At 39.6% G+C, this 20037-nt stretch overlaps 1 protein-coding gene across 9 annotated transcripts in view; it reads right to left on the reverse strand.

The window, feature by feature from the left end:
• PAG1 (phosphoprotein membrane anchor with glycosphingolipid microdomains 1) overlaps positions 1 to 20037 on the reverse strand; it is a 113157-nt gene that overhangs the window by 67165 nt on the left and 25955 nt on the right. For 2 of the 9 annotated variants that reach the window (XM_065053870.1, XM_021281612.2), the window contains exon 1: positions 1 to 18264. This exon is cut by the window's left edge and continues 16847 nt beyond it. The exons of 6 other annotated variants lie outside the window; for them this stretch is intronic. The gene's annotated coding sequence lies outside the window, so the exon portion shown is untranslated. Of the gene's footprint in view, positions 18265 to 20037 lie in introns of those variants that run through there. One more of the 9 variants, XM_065053869.1, reaches the window with a different exon arrangement.

Here is a 20037-nt window from a genome sequence, read left to right on the forward strand (position 1 = left end):
ACTGCAAGAAAACCACTGAGTCCCTTACATCAACTGAAGAAACTCCATCCTAGAGCTGCTTCTTATTTTTACCTCTGCTGGAATAATCTGGGAACAGGATACAGATACCAGGAATAATCTGTTCACGAACATCAGAGGTAACTGAGATAACTGGGGACTGTCTTCTATTGCCTGGCCTCACTCCACCTACGGCCCGTTTACTTCCCCAATGGCCCACTCTGTCATTTAACCTAAAATTTAGCTCTTTTCACTCCCTGCTGTTTACTCTCCTCCTGAAGAAAGGAGTATCTCAGTCTCTGCTTTATTCTCTGAACAAGCCGAGGTTTTTACAGGGCCTTCTGGTACAACACATAATTTATTGTGTCCCCCGACTGTTCTGTCAGCCTGCTCCAGGTTAAATTCATCTTTGTGTAACGTGAATGGTACACACTGTTCTCACTGTGCTTCTTCAACAATTCAAAATATGTTGTTAATAGTTTCCCTGCTAGAAATACCTCACCCACTATCCTCTTGGCATGCATTTCTCTTATTTACAGCAGCATCATACTGGTAGCTTAATGCTAGATTGGATAGTCCTGTTGCTTTACAACAGGTCATAGATGTAGGATCCTGGTCCTAGATGACCTAACACAGCTGTAAGTATTTTTTCCTGTTTTTTAGCTGATGAGTTGCCAGCTAACAGACTAAATTAAGATGATTATTCCCTTAAAGCATGACCTTGCACTTTGCACAATTGCATTTCATGCCGTATCTATTCCTCCAACTTGGAAGAAAACCTAATCCTTCTTGTATGATGTTATGATCCTCTCCTGAAATGTTAGTGGCTCTAACCTTCGAGTCATCTGTAAATTAATACGCGTACTACTGCTTATTTGTGACAATGATAACAAGATATTAAACATTTCACCTCCTTTGAAGAACTTAATTTGCAGCTTCCCTTTCGCTCAACACTCCTGTTTCAAGACTAATGTTGCAATCTCCTCTTTATTCACTTCTCTACCTATTTGACATTTCTTCCACAAATCTCCTTCTTTTCTTACCATACAGACAAATTACCATGCAGGTACCATATTCAAATTCTTTATCAAAATTGAGATAGTTTACATCTATTGCCTTTCTTCAACAGCAGAAATTAAGAAGGTGAAAGAGCTACCTTTGGCACAAATATTTATTAAATTTTTTTTATTTTTTATCCCATTTCCCATTTGGTTCCCTGACTTTATTATCTTGTTCAAAATTTGCTCTAAAATATTACATACTCTAGAGATTGGCCTAACATGCTGTTATTTGCCCAAATCCACTTTCCCTGACTCTATGTCATAATTTGAAGTATAAATTTTGTATTTCTCATTCCTATGCCTCATTGTTCAATATATTAATTGGAAACTCTGCAATCTCATATAACAACAGATGTCTTTCCAGAGAGCAGCAGAAATTGTTTATAAGTAAAATTTGATGCCCTCTCACTGCCAGTCTCTGGAAAAGAAGTGCTGGATATTGTTTCTCTAACTTGTCCCTGAAACTGTATCGCTCTTCTTAATGTCACACTGGACTGTTATTGTGTTGCATGTCGTGTGGTTTTTTTTTAAATAGCTAATACAGGGAACATGTGGTTCCTCTTTCAAGAGGCCTCCCGAATCAAACTCAAAATCAAATACCTCCCCATAACTTAATTTAAAAGGTTAAAAAGGTCAAGATTCTCTTCATCACCAAAGTACTTGTCCAATTCTCAATGAGAAATTTAATTTCTCTCATCTGGAACGAATGTGTATAATGCAAATGGCAATCAAAAACTCCACCGCACTTTGGAATTAAACTCAGTTTTTGCAGCTGCAGAGTTTAGAAATGAAACAAAGCCTTGCCTCATTGACATATTCCTGTATTAATATTAACTTCAACAAATGAGCTGAAGTGGTTTTGGCCACCAGCTGTGGAACTCTGCTGTATATTCCATTGTACACTAGCCCACAACCTAATTAGCAGCACTGCAAATATTCTAGATAACTACTGGTATTACACACAAACAGTTAACTAGAAGTGTGTGTGTGTGTGTATGCAGATACATTCGAAAAAAGAGAACAAACATATAGCTCCAACTGGTATCTTTATTAACTCATTCTCAGTGGCAGTATCATATACAGGGTTAGTGTGAGGTTAATGTATACCCCACACTGTGACCTTTCTAGACTGAATTTAATTGCATCCCTACCAAGGATATAGAAAAATGATAAGGTGCATGCTGACTTTCTTCCTTGCAGACCACAAGAGCTCATTTGAACAAAACCTTGCCATAAAATTTACAGCACAACTAAAAGAAAGTTTCAAGTTATATACACTCTAATCTGATTTTTGAAACAGTTATATCAAAGACTATCCATCATACGCTGCAAAATCCCCATCTACTTCTTCCATAAGCCCTATATACTGCGTACAGTATTATCCTTCAATTGGTAGTACGCTTAAAGTGTGTGCAGAACACTGTCAGAGCCTTGTTGTCAAGCATTTAAGAGCACTTCTAGGCATTCTGCCTGTGTTGTCTTTGGGGACTTCAATAACTACAAGTCAAAGTAAAAAGAAAGACAGGTCATCATGAGTCTAAATGCAATGTAACCTCATGATAGATGTTTCTACTACACATGCACAACACATTCAGGTTCTAAAAGAATTTTACTGTCCTCACCTTAGTAAAGCTAGGATGAGAATGTTTGTGAATGTACCAGCATACAGCAAACTACCTGAATTGGGAAATTTTGTCAGAATATTTTACACTGTGATTGATGTATAAAATATTATATGCCTCATTATAAGGGTTTTATTCTAAGCTTTAGTTTCTATTCTATGATACCAAGTTAGAGTTTTTATCAATTTTTCATTATTCCTTTAAATCAATTTTTGGTGATATTTTCAGATATTCAATAGTAAGACTATATTCTGCACTAAAAACGCCCATGGGGAACTCTGCAATATGGGTTTGTTTAAAACAGTTTCTCCTTGCAGTGGATGAAAGTAACAGCCAACCACACTGGGGTTTCAGTGTTTTTAAAGGAGGTGATGGCAGACACATTTTGTTCCTAATGTGTAGGGGTTTAGCTATTGCACTCATCGTGGTCAGAATGACCTGTCTACATTAAAATACTGAAGAGCACTGTGCACTTGGATCAGTCGCATTTAGAGGAACAGAAACTTGGATGAGCCCCAAATTATGGTAGACCTAACATCTCATTTGCCAGCAAATAATTTGTATCAGAAATTACTTTAAATGACAATACTAAAATTAAATTTGTCCCATGTTTAACATGCCCATTAAAAAGAAATCCTTCAATGCCATTCACCAAGGCACAGATGCAGGTAGCCAAAATGACCATGTGGCTGGCCACAGCCCACCCTCAGCAATATCCCTGACTTAGGCAATTTGTAAATGCTGTGGAGTCGAGGATGAAATTACCCACTCAAAAATCCACCTTTGTAGCTACTCTGTTTCCATGAGTCTCTGATGCACAAAGGTTCTGGGATGACCACCAGGAGCCTCAGAAACCAAAACTTTGGGTAGACTGGTAGAGTCTGACCTGTGTGAGTTTTTGTTGCTTTACCAAGACTCGATTTTAATTTCACAGCAAGGCTGTAGGCGAAGACGTTGCTGGAGCCTCCTGAAGCCTTCAATCACCCACAGCTTCCATCGGATGACCCTCAAGAAACAGAGCCCCGCGGCAGCAGCAGGCTGGGGGAGTTTCACAGAGCTCTGAGCACGAAGTCAGTGCTATAACAAAGCCATCTCCTAAGAGCCCACTGTGAACCAAAACTCATAATTTCTCATTTAATTCATCAGAATGGAAGCTCAGTGTGAACAACTCCATTAAGGCAAAGACAGAATTAGCCTCATCACACACGTGGCAGCATATGCCTCTTCCAACATGCACTGCAAAACAGATATCGAATGGAAAACGGATGATTTTTAACTTCTTATTCTGTCTACTGGTAAAGAAAACATTTTCAAAACCCTGCATATCTTCATGTAAATTACCCTATTGCAAAGATAAATATCAAAGTTATGTGAGATGCTAGATAAGTAGGACAAAAAGGCTTAAAAGAACAAGGAAGGAATAAAAACACCTAAAAAATCTTCAAAGACTAAAAATAAACAACAGTTTATTTGTGTTCCCCGGAAAGCCTAAAGCCAAACATTACCATTTTCTTTTGGAGGCAACTTTCTGCATATTGAGAACCAGCTTAAATAAACATCTGGCTTTTCTTTTTAGAATATTTGGGCATTCTGCAAATTTTTTTCTCCTTTGAGAAAATAAGCATGCACACCAATGCAGGAAGAACTCCACACAGGAGTAGTGCAGAAGAAATTCAAATGCCTTGTTATAATTATGAATGAGATCTTGGACTGGCAGAAATGCAAATGAGATGCTGTCAGGTGGGAATGTTTGCCAGGCATCCTTCAGGAGCAACAATCACAGAAATCCACCCTTGTCATCATCTTGGTGATCTCCTTCCCCTACCCCCTTCATGAATTTTATATGGCTTTTCATGGCTTTTCATTTTTATTCCTATACTTCTCTCTTAATTTTGCCTTAGTCCACCCCCTGCTAGATCCCAGGGTTCTTGTTTTCTATTCTTAAAACCTCAGTTGAGGATTTGCTGGTATCTAACATGCGAGGTTCAGGGGCTCCACTCAGCTTTAGGATGCAGTCATTTTTCTCTAGTTAGTAAAGCCTGGAGGAAAAATACTTTTCCTTCCTTGCTAGATAGTACACAATCCTCTTCCACTGGGCAAACAAATTATCTTCTGTTATTTGTAGAGACACTCAAGTAATATTCTTGTTTACCTTCATAAGTGTCTTTGTGCTATCCCTAGCTTAGCTCAGGGAACTGAGCCGAAGGTGTTGCAGTTAACAACATTTGGGGAACAAGAGGAAGAGCCTGAACACTGGAGAGCAGCACCCAGAGAAATCGTGGGCAGGAAAATGCAGAAACAATCACTCTGAAATCTGAGTTGGTGTTAAGATAGCAAGAGCAAAATGGATCACAAGATAATAAGTACCTTCGGTGAGCTACTTCATTTTACTCATCAACTCAGCAGAAACATAGTTTTCTGCCTCCAGGGAAGGGTGCAACTTGTACTCATCAATGCAATGACTGTTTATACAGATCAACGCTACCACTGTATTAATCCTTCCCCCGCCTTACATGAGTTATTTCATGATCAAAGTATTGAAATCAGCAGTGCCAAAGCAACATTGCTTGAGCAGTCAAGTTAAGCACATGCACATCTGAAGGATCAGATCTTAATGAGGTTTTCTGGTTGTTTTTTGGCACGAATACAACAAACACTTCAACACAAATATAACTCTGCCCATGCAAAGTGAAGGGCTCTGTTCATGTAATTAGCATCTACAAGCACAAGTATTTGTTTATAAGAATCAAACAAATCATTAAATATTTACTAGATTATTTCATAAATAGACTAATTAGTTCTGAAATAGCTGTTTTCTTAAACTAAATGACCAATATGTCATATGTTACCTTTCATTTATCAGTTTTCATTGAAATGAATCCTGCAAATCTGACACAACTTCATTAAAACCAACAGATTGTTGGTTAAATCTCTATAGGTGGTACATGAAACTCAATGCATCCAAATAAAAACCAGTGTACTGCCATTCCAGTCAATAAGGCTGTAGACAAACCCAAATCTTTAACTTGGGCATCACAACCTCAACTCTTTGATGTGCATCAGCACAGACACCTTAGAGAACATAAAGCCTGTTAACTGATAGGGTCCTTCTGAAAATGAGAACACATCCACTGTTCACCCAGGTTAGTTTAAATTACCAAAGCTGGCTCTAAATGTATCAAATTTAGAAGGTGACTAAAACGTTTTGCACCAATAAGTCACTTCCTAAGAAAGCTGATGTTTGAAATATTTCTCAGACGTGGGTTAAAATTCCAAGATGAATAGACAGAGCAGGAGAAAGCAGGAGCTACGTGTCTCTGACCAAAAGCTGCTGACTGTATTTGACAGCATTAGTTCAGGACGTGTCACATGTGAGATCTGAGGCTGGGATCTTGGTGCTACAGCAAAGTGCCTGGCCAAAATACACTTCACTGCTTTGGGATGAATTTTTCTCCATATTGCTTGATTAATGCTTCCAAAAGACGCAGTTTTGCTTCTGTATAAAAAAAAAAAAAAAAAAAAAAGTTTCAAATCTAGCATTTGGCACCAAAATAAATTTGACACAAACAATCACGCTTCCAGTGCCACTCCTGAACTACCAATGCATAACAGAAGCTTAATATAAACTCTTAATAACATTCAATATAAAAGCTTACCTAAGCATCTCTTTCAAAGTCCTATTAGTATTTTCCATATCTCAGACTACCTTTTTCTTTTTCTGTGCATTTTCGACATTCAAAACCATTTTAAACTTACTTATGGCATCAATAAGTTACATGAGGAAAAAGGCGACTGACCTAGCAAAACCAAATCTAACACAAAAGGTCTCTAATATATACTGTAATGCTGTCAGAAGCGGACAATAACTAAAGAAACATCATGGAAATAATACAGGCAATAAATTGAAGCTATGTGAATATTTATTTTTATTTTCAAGACAGCTTCTGAAATTATGAGATCAATTTGGCTTTGTTTTTCTCTCATCACTTTTCCCTTTTGTCAGAAGGTAGTGCAAAATCACTGCAATCAATACTCTCTTGCTAGTCTGGATTAATAGACTGATGTTAATTGCAGCCATCTACAGAAAAATGCTCTATAGTATTCTTCCATAGGACTTCTACTGAGGATGAAGTTCTGAACACACATATAAAGAAAAAATAAATGATTTTTTTTAGGGGAAAACTTACCTTGTAGGCACACTTTGAGCAGATGTCATGAAGAGGTCTGACTGCTCCCAATGGCTTTCATCTTGCTACCATGCAGCCGTTCCCGACTGAAACAAGTGACCTCAGGGGGACTGGGCGGGAATGGGGATCGCTCAGCTCAGAAAGGGTCTCCTCACATCAGACATGCTTTTTTCCTACTTCATTTATTTTCAGGCTGGACTGTATGAAAAATCAAATCTCTGCAGCTCCAGCTAATGGAATGGGAGTTATCAGCTCCTCAAAGGTTCATTCCTCTTGGCTGCAGACAGGACAGCAGGATATCTGCTCCCACCAAGACCCTGCTGATTCTCGTAGGGGATGCTGGACTTCACCTTGGTTCTGCCAGGAACATCCAACAGCAAAATTACAGAAAAGCAACTAGCCAGCATACAACTTCCAGCTTCCAGATGGGAAGAAAGCTAGGAGAAGAAAAAGCCTTAGCCAATGTTCTGTTTGTTTTGTAGCATTTACCATTTCTTTCAACAGCATGAACTAAGCCTCGGTAAGCATCAAGTGATGAATGAGTTGCTTGTCCTGGCTAAATGCTGAGCTTAGATCATGGGACAGAAACTAACAAGAAAAATAATTGAAAATGCAGCACCTGTTGACATTTTTCAATACGCAGTGACCTTTCCAGTACCCTTACATTTGGCTTTGCAGCACAATCACATTGTTTCAGCTATACATATCAATAGGATCCTCGTTATCTGAATCCTATCAAAATCTCTAAACTTCTAGCAAGAGCAGAGAAAAAGACATAACTGAAAAGCGACTGTCTGAAAAAAGTGTCAGTGACTTCTGGTGACAGTAGTAGGTAGTTAAAGAGCACCCAATGCAATATTCAAGGACAGAGTATAGAAAATGAAATCTTGTAAACACAAGCACACCTGCAAAACAGAAATCCTTTCATGATATGTGAGAAGAGTGCAAGATAAGTTATCATGCAGAACACAAAACTCCCTATTCTCCCTTGTTTAATTCACCTTATGAGGTTATAATGATTAGTTTTATTTCTAGAAAATGTACGAATTTGGTTTCCTTCCCTTCCCTTCCTCCATTTATATTTGCTTAATATGCAAAGGTAACATGTTTTATTGAAGAAATAAGGAAGACCTACATTAAGTCACGTTTGCTTTAGAACTCAGTTGACTCCCCACCAGATGGAACCTATTATTTGATTAAAAACGCTGTTGTGCCAGCTGCCATGCACTCCCCCGATTCCTGGTGGAATTAAATCCATACCAAAAATGTAGTCTAGCATGAATCAGCCTCTTCTCAATATTAATGCATACCTGGAAAATGAAAGCATTAAAAAAAAGAACCAACCCTCCTAGACCTGGCTGCCCAATCTCTAATGCAGGAGGTGTTCAGTGAGGAAAAACTTCATATTTCACATATTATAAGGCAGTAATTTCATAAGGCAATTTCCTACTTCTACACTCAGGTTTTGTTTTTAAGAGTGATCTCTATTACCATAAAACCAAAGCAAACTTCTCTTCCAACAAACTTCTCTTTCCTGAAATAAAAGATGGTTGCTGAGTTTAAAGAATTAAAAGCTCCTGTATTTCACTGATACAGTGAAGTATTTACTAGTGGAGGGCAATTATGAGGGAATGTGCCCAGAGCAAAAAATTATTTAAAGTTAAATCTGTTACTGATAATTTAGATAGAATGAGAGACTGTGTCAGGCAAAAAGCCTATTTAATTCAAGGGGGATTTCTGCCTGATGTGGACTGCAGGAATATATGCCAAGACTATATGCTATGAATAAGCACTGAAAATGTTGCTCACCTACTTGCAATGCAAGAACATTAAAAGCTTTACAGCAATCATTTGCAAAGACATGCTGAAAAGGCCTCTAAATAGAAACAGCATATAGTATATTGATAGGACTGATTCTTCTCATTTTATTTTTCAGTTACCTCGAAGTGAGTTTCAGACTACAGCTTCACTAGCTCTGAAAAAAAAAAAGGCCATTGGTGGCTCTGAATAAAGTTTATATACAATGAGAAGTTTGCCGCTCTCTTTGTTCAGTGGATGGCCACAAAACACCTTGACAGCTTCAGACAAGGTATAGTCTATTAATATGCGACCATAAGAACATCCAGAGGTAAGGCTGAAAGCTGAAGCCCAAATCCATTCTTGGTGGTGTCAAGGCAGAGAGTTCTAAATATTTTATTGAGAAAAACTAGAGAATTAATATGTAGATATTTCACTAATTAACAATAGTCAATCTAAATTTCCAAGTAGCTGTTAAGTTATGCCATGTATAAAATACTTGGAAGAGAATTTAGTAGAGTTTAGTCCCAGTACTGAACATAATTGCTGGTCAAGACACTACTGAGCCAAGTTGCTACAGTGGGATGGTTGCTTGACCTGAAGGGATGATCTGAGCAGGACTGGGAGAAGCCCAGCGCCCACACTACAGCAAGTGCCATTGTCATGGGCAGCTTTGCTGACAGTGTCCGCAGGGAGGAGAACCCTGCAGCTGGAGTCCCACAGGTACTGAACTCCTCTTCTGCCCTGAACATGGATTTCCAGGTCAGACTCTCTGAAGGAACAAAAACAAACTAACTTAGTTGCATCTTATAGATCTCCCTTCCAAATACATTTTAATTCAGTTTGGACAAGCTTGACCTAAATACTTCTGATTTTGTGGTTTTGTTTTATCTCTATTTTCAGATCCATTGTATAAAATCCTCAATAAGCAAGAAATGTATTATATCATATATTTTTAGAGACTGAGCTTTGGGTATTTTAAATTTTCACTCTATAACCCCTTTCCCACCAGTAAAAAGTGTTGTAGCGTTGCCTCAACTATGTTTGTTCAAGCAACAACTAGAAATGCATTACACACGCACATACTGACAAACATCCCGCAAATACAGAAGACATGCAAATGATGTTTATGTGCTTCTCCTATTCACTAATTTTTCTCACAGCATACGCCAGCAACCCCAAGTCACCATCATCAACTGAGTCAACTTGTGATGGATACATTCCTCTTGTCTATCACGTGAAAATGGAGACATTATCCACACCAAAGACACAGGGTATCTGGACCTTCAACCTACTTTACTGAAACAGAGCAACAGCCCATCTAAAGATATCACAAAGAGGATTTACACCACTGAAAAGGCAGTTTAGTTTCACCTTGGTACATACTACTTGTCTCAAATGTGTCACAGACAGTGACATTTAAAATCATGATGTTCCTATACACTAAAAAAAGCCATACATTGAGATTTAGCATGATTTCAGGAAGGGAACACCATCAAAATGTGTATAATAAAAGTCCAACACTGAGATTTGCCAACAGAGATATAAAAAAAATAGATTCCATGTCAATTACAATATTCCTATCCCAAATGGTAGCTAAACTTTATCCCACCTTATACTGGCATGTATTGTGTGTAGGTCCTACTTTTCAATAAAAAGGAGCAAATGCTTTTAACAGCACACTGGAGTACTTTCATGACATACGCAACCTACAGGAAGACTACTGTCCCTCAATAAACATTTGTTCACTAAATGTCCTACTCCAATTTGCATAACTCTTATTGAAGCAATAAAAGACACTTAAGTTTAACTTAAATTGTAAGAAAACTAACTGAGTAGTAACAGCAATAAAACAACAAAAAAATCTTTAATATTTATATCTATTATAATATTTATATTTCAATAGTACTGGTGTAAAAATCCTCCACACACGTGGCTGGTGTGGAGGAACCTTTTGTGGTGCAAGTGCAAAGCCACCCACACCTGCCCAGGCTCTTAAGAAAAAAGACACTCTGTATTTCAGCTCAGATATTCAAAATTCATAGTAATATTTTAAGAACATTCCTTATTAAAGACATATGCCTTCATTTTTCACCACTGCCATACAATAATTCATTTTCCTCACATGATGCTGTGAAGAAGCCTATGAAAGCTGCGGAGCATTGAGCCATCACAGCTATTTTCTCTTTCTTGCACCATGGTAGCACCTAGGAACCCCAGGTCAGGATACAGGCACACTGGAGGCTGTGCTCTAAGAGAACAAAAATGATGGTTCTTGCCTCTGAGAGTCACAATTAAACATAAAATAAAGGTCAGTAAGCAGATAGGGATGGTTGACAAGGAAGGAGGAGGAAACAAAGAAACAGCATCAGTCAACACAGGAGGCAGTGGCTGTAACACATCACTAACCTACTTATTTTATTTTTTTTTTCAGGGATTATGGCAGAGGAGATTTTAAGAAGGGATTTAAAAGGAGAAAATGAGGTTAAGTATGTTGATGTCTGCCCACAGCTTATCCTTAACCTCGGCAGTAGCAGTGAATAAAGCCCACAGATGCTGTTTTGGATACATGGCAGGTCAGCAATGAAGCAGATACGCAGATGAACTGGAGGGATGTGTGAACGGATGGGCTGGAAGAGCTTTGGATGTAAATCAGGCTGCTTCTCACTACCATTATTATGAGAGATAGATGAATATTACAGAAATGCTCACAAGAAAACAGGTTTATTTTTACAGCAGGTTTGAACAAGGTAAAAGCTAGACAAGCTATATGTGGACCGTGCCTGACAGAGCACTGAGGGGTGGCATTGCTTCACGACCACAGGCATCCCTAGGACTGGCCCCTAAACACCTCTTGGCCCACAGACATCTCTGGAGGAAGAAGAATGACTTATTCAATATCCTTCACAGTTGATTTTTTTTTATCCCAGGACATTGTTAGCTAAGTTGGTTGTTTTCATGAACTACTATCTCCTAATGACTCCTAAAATATCTGTACACAACAGCCGGAAACTTCTGTGTTCAACGACTAATTTGGTCTTTTATAAATTGATTCACATATGTACTAGCTATTTAATTTTGTTAGAAATATTTCAGATAATGTTTTTTTCTGTTATCTCCTTTGCTCAGCCATTTTACAAAGTTAAGAGAGCAAAGGCATCTGGGTTCCATTTGAGCTCAGTAATGAACCTTGGTCTTAAAACACATTTGCCTTTCAGTAGATGACAGTCTTGACAGCAGTGCAGCCTTTTATTCAACTGATCCATGACATGGACTAATATCTGCCAGCCTCTTACTAAGCCTCTGAAAATATGTTTGTTTGATGGGGCAAGGTGTTCACTCAAGACATGTTGACCTTAGGTAAACTATTGTTTAGGGGGAAAAAAGGTACAAATAGAAAAAGGCAGATGTTTTCTTCCCATACACGACCTTTTTAACGGTAGTTTCCAAATCAACCACTTTTCATCAAAAGCTCCAACAAAGCATGAGAAGAAAGCAATTTTAGGAACACAACATCACAAAATTAAGGAAAATCTTTTTGCAGTACTGTCTTCAGATAAACCTTAACAATGAAATGCCTTTTAAAAATATGCTTACCTTTCATTTTTTTTGCTTATTGCTCTTCACTACATCTTTTAAAAGCTATTAAGAATTGACACCCAAAGGACATCTCCACTGACGTGAAGGGAGATGCTTTGCTCACATGTGGACCTAGATGCTCAGAAGTAACTCAACATGCTTGTATCAGCCTGAAGCTGAATTCCACCCCACAACCGGGTACCTACAATCCCTTCAGACTACAGCATCCTGTAAGGCTCTTATAAGATGCAACTTACCATACAATAAAATAAGCCTCCAAATTATGTTAAATGAACCATGTCCTAAAAGTAGCTGCTTCTCTCCCCTGACAAGTGGGAGACCTTGGGTGTCATCCTCTGTCTGAGTGTCCTGAAGAGCACTCCAGGTTGGTGAAGCAGAAAATGCCTGTATTCATGTTTTAGTGCTTTATCTAGGGGTAGGTATTCTGCTGTCAAAAGCAAGAGAGTTATGTTCCTGACAACAGTAATGACAGAACTAAATTAAGAAAATAGAGTTCAGAGAGGCAGAGAGATGCAGTTGAGCTTTGGATGAACAAACTCCATTAACTGACTGGCTACCAGCTTTCTAAATAGATTAAAAGAATTATTATTACAGCTGTTGTTTAACAGTTTGGAAAAGTGACATTTAAACCCACTAAACATTCAGACACACTTAACTCTATGCAGTATATTTGTTATTTAAAACCTACTTGTAAATACATCGGAACTCTTGAGAGTTAACAGCAGCATTCAAAAGAATTGGCAAGAGCAAATCAAAATGCATGCATTTTTTAGAAAAGAAGTATTTTCATGACTTCATATTCTCATCAGATAGCAACTGTAAAAAATGTGCCCATTGCAACATGTACAGTAGCCCAGAAAAATGTCATTTTTGCTACCCTTTCTTCAGATCAAGTCAAGTGAAATTGGATTTTCAAATCCATGAAAGGCAGATGGAAACACTGCAGTGCTTTGCCAATGCCATCATCTTCATATGTCAGAACACTAAATGTGAAAGTTCATACATTTGATTTCCTAGAAGATACCAACAAGGTATCACATTTTTCCCTTATTTTTAAAACCATACCACTTCCTGGGGAAAAAATATAAATGTGTGCATGCTTCAGGCACTCTTCCTTTTTCTGGATGGACGCATATTATGCTGTCCCAGTTGAGTGATTTAAAATTGCATTTATTGTGATGTTTAATGACTGAAGAGGTCAAAGACTTCCCTGCGGAAAACAGCTATAAGGTGTTCTGCAGAACGATTTAAGGAATATGCATGAACTTTGTAGCTTTGTGAGGTTACTGTGTGCCTTGGTTTCACTGTAAATAACATGACCTTTTTATTAACCAAGAGAAAGCTTTCATGTCTATAGAGTAGAAATTAATTATTTTCTTATATTTCCCATCCCCCCTTAAAATATGCAAAGCAAATTTTGAAATTCCCAGCCCTATATATCAAAGAACATTCAGGTTCAAAGTCAAGTACTAGAAAGTCAAGAAACGCCAGAGCAAATTCAGTTCAGCTCTCTTGTGTCTATACATTAAGATGAAATATTTAATTACATGATTATTTTTTTGACTGCATTATTTGTGTTTTAAATAACAAGAAACAAATTCCACAGTGGTCTGATTTGACGAGATATTCAGATGTCCATCTCATTTCAAATACAATACTTAATAACTAAAGTTATTTATTTGGCTGAGAGAAGAATAAGGTCAGATAAAAATTTTCCTAAGATTACCCACAAGTTCAATTTTTTTTCAATAGACATTTTTGGAAATAAAATATATCTGCCACCAGCAAATACTGCTTGATAGTATGCTGTGATCTAATTTTGAACGAACAAAACCAGAACAAATCTCCTTTTGCCTTATTTTTTTCAAACAAGTCTATCACAATGACTAGCTTATCAAAATATTTCAACTTGCATTCTAAAAGTATGAGCTGTTTATTATTTTAATCTGCTGTATAGACATCAGTCTAACACTCAATTAGAGTAAGTTGGTATGAATCATGCACATTTTAGGAATATCTGGCTCTCTGAACAAAGTTCAAGTTTCAAATCTTTATTGATAAAAATATCCCATAGAAATCTACATACAAATGTGCAAATCAGGGCTAGAGCAGCAAGGCTGCTTTAAGGCGGAGAGGTGCCTGGGCTTGGCCAGCTGCCTTCAGCTCCTCCTTCCACCTTGGCTCGGATAATTGGAATAAAGATGAATGAAAATTTAGGCCTACAGTCTTCATAGTAACTATTTGTTATTTAAATTCCCTTTTCCACACTGAATGATTGCAAGAATGTGTGCTCAGAATTAAAAGGCTGCTCTTTAGCATCAGCACATTGATTTCTTGGGGTCCTTGCAAAGCTTTTCACATTGTTTCAGGGCTACAGCTCTACACCCTTCTAACTGCCTGTCAGACATCATTTCTGCTTTATGAATAAATAATATGATGCCCAGGGGAAACGTTGGACTAAGACAAAAAAAATCAATATGTGTCTAGCACGTGTTAGGCAGTTGTTAGCTGAAGTCTGTCTCAAATATGTGGAGTAATTTTAATAACAAAACCAATGCTTTCTAAACTGAGCTTAATGGATGGTTATTAAGAAAGCACTACCACTATGTCACTCTGTATCTTATTTGAAGAATAATAATATTATCCTCCTAAAACATGAATAGATATTCTGATTGCAAAGTATTTGGTGATTGTCTACGAATTTCAAATACTCATGTTATAGAGATACAGTAGCAACTGATTTTTTAATCTGCTCCTCTTGCAGTAGTTTTGGTGCATAACTGTGTAGTTAAGCTGTTATTAAAACTGATTTATTTTTTATTTCAAAAATGTCTTCTTCCAAAATTGCCTTTTTTTTTTTTCATTTTCCCAGAGGGCCTGGAATTGAAAGTGAAACAAAATCAGTGTAATTTAATCATTTGTGCATCTCAGTAACAACCTTAGCCATTCCTGCAATCTAAGCCTATTTTTGCAGTCAGCGCAGTTCGTGGACCAGACACCCACCACTGTAGCCCCACAGATGCAAATACACCACAGGAATATTTGAATCCCTCCACTTCTATACGACAGGTCTAAATAAAACAATTCCTGTTGCAAGGCAGCTCTTTAATTCCTTTACGTTATGTCCGAGAAGGATGGTTTATAAATATCTCAAGGGTGGGTGTCAAGAGGATGGGACCAGGCTCTTTTCAGTGGTGCCCAACAATAGGATGAGGGGCAACAGACACAGACTGAAGCGCAGGAGGTTCCATCTGAATATGAGGAAAAACTTCTTTACTTTAAGGGTGTCAGAGCACTAGAACAGGCTGCCCAGAGAGGCTGTGGAGTCTCCTTCTGTGGAGACATTCAAAACCCACCCGGACACATTCCTGTGCAACCTGCTCTAGGTGAACCTGCTTTAGGAGGTGGGTTTGGCTAGATGATCTTTTGAGGTCCCTTCCAACACCAACCATTCTGTGGGTTATGTTAAACACACCATAGAGTGAGCACCATTGTAGGAATTGCTGCTCACTTGCTTTCCCACATCTAACTGAAGGTGGACCTGCACAAGCTTGACTCCTGCGCCTCCCTCCCTCCCTCCTTCCTTCCACCTACGTGTCCTCCAGCAACAGGAAAGCTGGGGCTGTGCCAGGCGGCAGCGCTCAGCCCCTGCCGATGGTGCTTTGCCTCCCTGCCCAGCTTACTGAGGGCCAGCGAGGCCATAGTCTCACAGATCCTCACCTCCTCCCACCGTGTTCCTTGCTCCTCAACCTGACACTGGAGACCCATAAGGAGGTGGCTGGATTATTTTGGCATGGCAGCAAGCTGCCAGTGGTCACTGCCAGCAGCTTTCACAACAGCCACAAGCACCCAGGCTCAGCAGTATGGTCACGCAAACACCAAAGAAGGAAGAAAACAAAGAGCTAAAGATAAGACAGCAAGCTGTAGTCAGACCCATGAATGACCTCTGAGATCACTGACCCCAAGTCACCCACACCCAGCCCAGGGACATTGCTCTCAAAAGGGTTTTTTCACCCCCTGCCCCATCCTGTTATGCAGACATTTTAGTGCAGATCCTCCCCTTGGGAGCATGTGGACACAGCAGCTCCTCCTGTTAATCCACTGTAATGAAAAGCACAAACAAACTTCATGTATTTATGACTCTTTCAGACTGAGGAGCTGCAATGAGTGCCCTTGCCTGGGGGTGCTTCCTCCTGCAGGAGAGTTGGCCATCTGGAAGGGCAGTCTACAGAAAGCAGAGGGAAAACCTGATGCCCTGGGGAAGGAAACCTGCAGACGTGCAGAAGCTGCCACTGACGGCGGTGGAGATAAGAGATGTCTTGAGGTCCACCCTAGCCAACATCGCTACCATTGCCACAGACAGAAAACACTTTTACCAACTCAAAGAAAGGAAAATGCTAAAGACGAGGAGGCTTGATGGGAAAATCAACCAAACAAACACAAAAAAACCCAAACCATCCAACAAAAAATCCCCCACAAACAAATAAATCACTCCCCTCAAAAACCCCCAAAACCCACACAAGCAAAAGGGAGAAGGCTCAGGCTGAAGCTTGTACCGCTTTTTATTTATGCTGAATATATGCAAACCCCAACCCCTGGGCGCGGCAGTGGACTGTTTGCATGTGAATGTTATTAGGGAAACAGGATGGAAACCACAAGCAAAAGCAGTTATTCCTGAATTACTTCCAACAGAGGCAAACCATAAATTTCAAGCACCAAACCACACATCCCATGCATAGAAACCACTCTGGGAGAAGCATATCTTCATCCCTTCTTACTGCCTTTCCAGCAGCTGGCATGGCCCCAGCATGGCTGGGCTCCTGATGGTGCTCCTCCAGCCTTGGTGAGAGCCCAGATGTCAGTAAGCCCTCTCCTTTAGGCACCTGATCACCAGCTCGCACCCTTTCCTTCAAGTCCATCCCTCGTGCCTCTGCCATGCCAGCGCCAGGCCACACAACCCAGAACAGAGACACGGAACGTGGCAGACCACTGCAAAGCCCAGCAATGGCCATCATGCACATCAAACCAGGCCTGTGCAACTTATGCAAGATGTAGGTTTGCAGGGGTGGCCTGTAGACACCTCAGCTGTCCAGCTACAGAGAGACCTACTCAAAAGAGCCCTGCCCTGCTCTTCACCTCTCAGACATCTCTCACCCCACAATATCTATTCACAGGAAACCACTGTTCCTCCACTTCTAATAAAATGACCACACAATACATATTTCTGCCAAACCCTTGGATGACAGGACCACTTGACCAACAACCACTTGACTTGTACTCTTTTATACTTCTTATGCTATTAAAATGAATAATTATGTTTCCTAAAGCTGAAACAGGCTGTAACCTCTCAACCTCAACATGGCAGAGCCATACCAACCTTGGGGGAGGAAATATCCAGACTCATCTGCGCATGTAGCACCTGGAGATGTGGTTCCAAGCTGAGAGACCCTTGGCAGCCTAACTGGCTCAAAAAAATCCTCAGTCCACACATCTCTTTTATCACTGGTCACACTTGCCTTCCCTACCTCCATCTGAAGGTACTTCCTTTGGTCACTCTCTAAACCATACCTGCCAAGTGACCCATGGAGGGGTTGTTTGGTTTTTTACACAGTCAAAAATCCCACACTAAAGTTTCATACTATTTCTCCACCAACACAGCTGGTTGAAAGGATCCTGTCTTCACCTTTCAGCCAAACAGCTGTTTCTGGGCTGTACTATAAAGGGGATCAGAGATGTGCATCCAGATTTTTAAAAGACCCTAGAGCCCCAATAAAACAGTCTTGTGTTTTCAGCTCTGAGACTGCCAGCTTTTTTGAACTGGAAAGATAATTCATTGGACCCACAGCTGTGCTCATATAGTACTGTGCCACTGTCTAACATTGACAGAGAATTACACAGTGTGATAATCTGTTCACAATTTCTGATTTCCTGTGCAAGATTTCAGGTTATCCAGGTCCTTTAGAATAATCAACACATTTTTATTGCAAACAGAATTTCCAAAATGATAAGCTATTCAACAGAAAAGAGACAGAAAAAATCCTTACCTTTCAGAGATGTTTCATTTCTAGATCTGAGTATCTTTTACAGAGAATGAGAGTTCAAAACTAAAACGCATCATCTTAGTCACATTTGAAAACAACTATCACAATCCTCTGGCTTCCACAAGGTAAGACTCCAGAAGCATGAGTGGTATTAAATTAATTTTACACTAATTTTATCTCTAAGGTAAACCATCTCCATGGGGCGAGCTCATGGATTTGTATGTTCATTTTAAATCCAAATGCTACCAAGAAGCAATGACTGACATATGATTAATAGAAACATATTTATGCGTTTCTCATGAGCTCTGGATTTGGGATCAAAGCATCTCTGTACTGTGTACAGATAAGAAAAAAAGACTGAGAGAGGGACTCGAAGCACACCCACACAAACTCATACAACCAGTCACTGTGGTTCAGGAGGCACCTGGTCAGACAAGTTGTGGTAACCAAGTATGCTACCAGAGGTGTGCACTCTGCTTCTTTAAAGTTAAACCAGTGAGCTTGTCTCAGCAAAGCAACTTCAGGAAAAGCCAGGAACATGCACCAGGTCAGTCAATGCAATGTGGTTACCCTGAAAGTTTTCTGCTTGTGGTCTTAACAATATGCCCTAAGCAGAGACCACATGCTTAGTATGCAGTAACAAACACTGATACCCTGGAGAGTTTAAAGGCTATCACTGCATTAAGAAAAGGACTTGAAATCTTCCCAGTATTTCTCAATCCAGCCACAAATTGTGTGCGTTACATACAACCAAATCCAGCCCGGTACCATATCATCATTTATGAGAAACAGCCACCCAGCAAGGGCCAGGACACGTGGAATACAAAATAACTGCATTGTTTGAAAATTCACCATCTGCCAGATGTTGGGAGATGTTAATTATTAAAGTGGCAACCCAGTATAAATATGATGTTGCTCAAATCTCATCAGACCTCCAGTAACGAATGCAAGCAACACCAGTCTGGGTCATTGAAGACTGGATCTCACTGGTCTCCATGGAAAGGCACCAGATATGCTTTCAAGGTTGCATACCCAGACTAACTTCCTAGCCACGGTATTCTGTTCTGCACGCTCCTTGGTGGGATAGCTTTGTAACTGGAACATGAAATATGAACCCCCAGTTGTCTATTTTGTTATCTAGCTACGCTACGCTATTAGCTATGCTTTCAAATCAGGCTTTGAAACAAGCCAATGCAATGTATAGATCTGTGCCATCTACAGCAATTACAACAGAAACAGCTTTTAAGAACCTGGAAGAGTGATCAAAGATGGTAATGTCTGAGGAGACAGTCATCGCTCTGCTTGACCAAAGCAGATCCACCACCCAAAACCTGGGGCAGGAAAGGCTGTGCCAGCACCGCAGAGCACCCGGTGCCTCCCGCACAGCTCCTGGAAGACAACCAGCTAGAAGGCTGAGGTGCTAAGGAGTAAGGAAAGGCTTTCTGAATGGCCATATACAAACCCATACCCAGCTCATTGATTTTACCTTTCAGCTGGGACTGGCACTGCTGCTTTTTAAGACATGAAAACAACAGCTCCATTTTCAAAACGTATCACATCATTATTTTATACATGCACACTGGCATCTCACATGGCACCTCATGGATCATGAAGCTGTAAGCAACAGCTTCTGAAAAAGCTTCTTGTAACATTGCTGCTACCCAGTTGAATTACTCAGCGCTGGCATCTTCATAAATTACAGGGTCTTCACAAAACTGAACTCAATCCAAGC

This window comes from Columba livia, chromosome 2, assembly GCF_036013475.1.
Source record: "Columba livia isolate bColLiv1 breed racing homer chromosome 2, bColLiv1.pat.W.v2, whole genome shotgun sequence".
NCBI classification, from domain to species: domain Eukaryota; kingdom Metazoa; phylum Chordata; class Aves; order Columbiformes; family Columbidae; genus Columba; species Columba livia.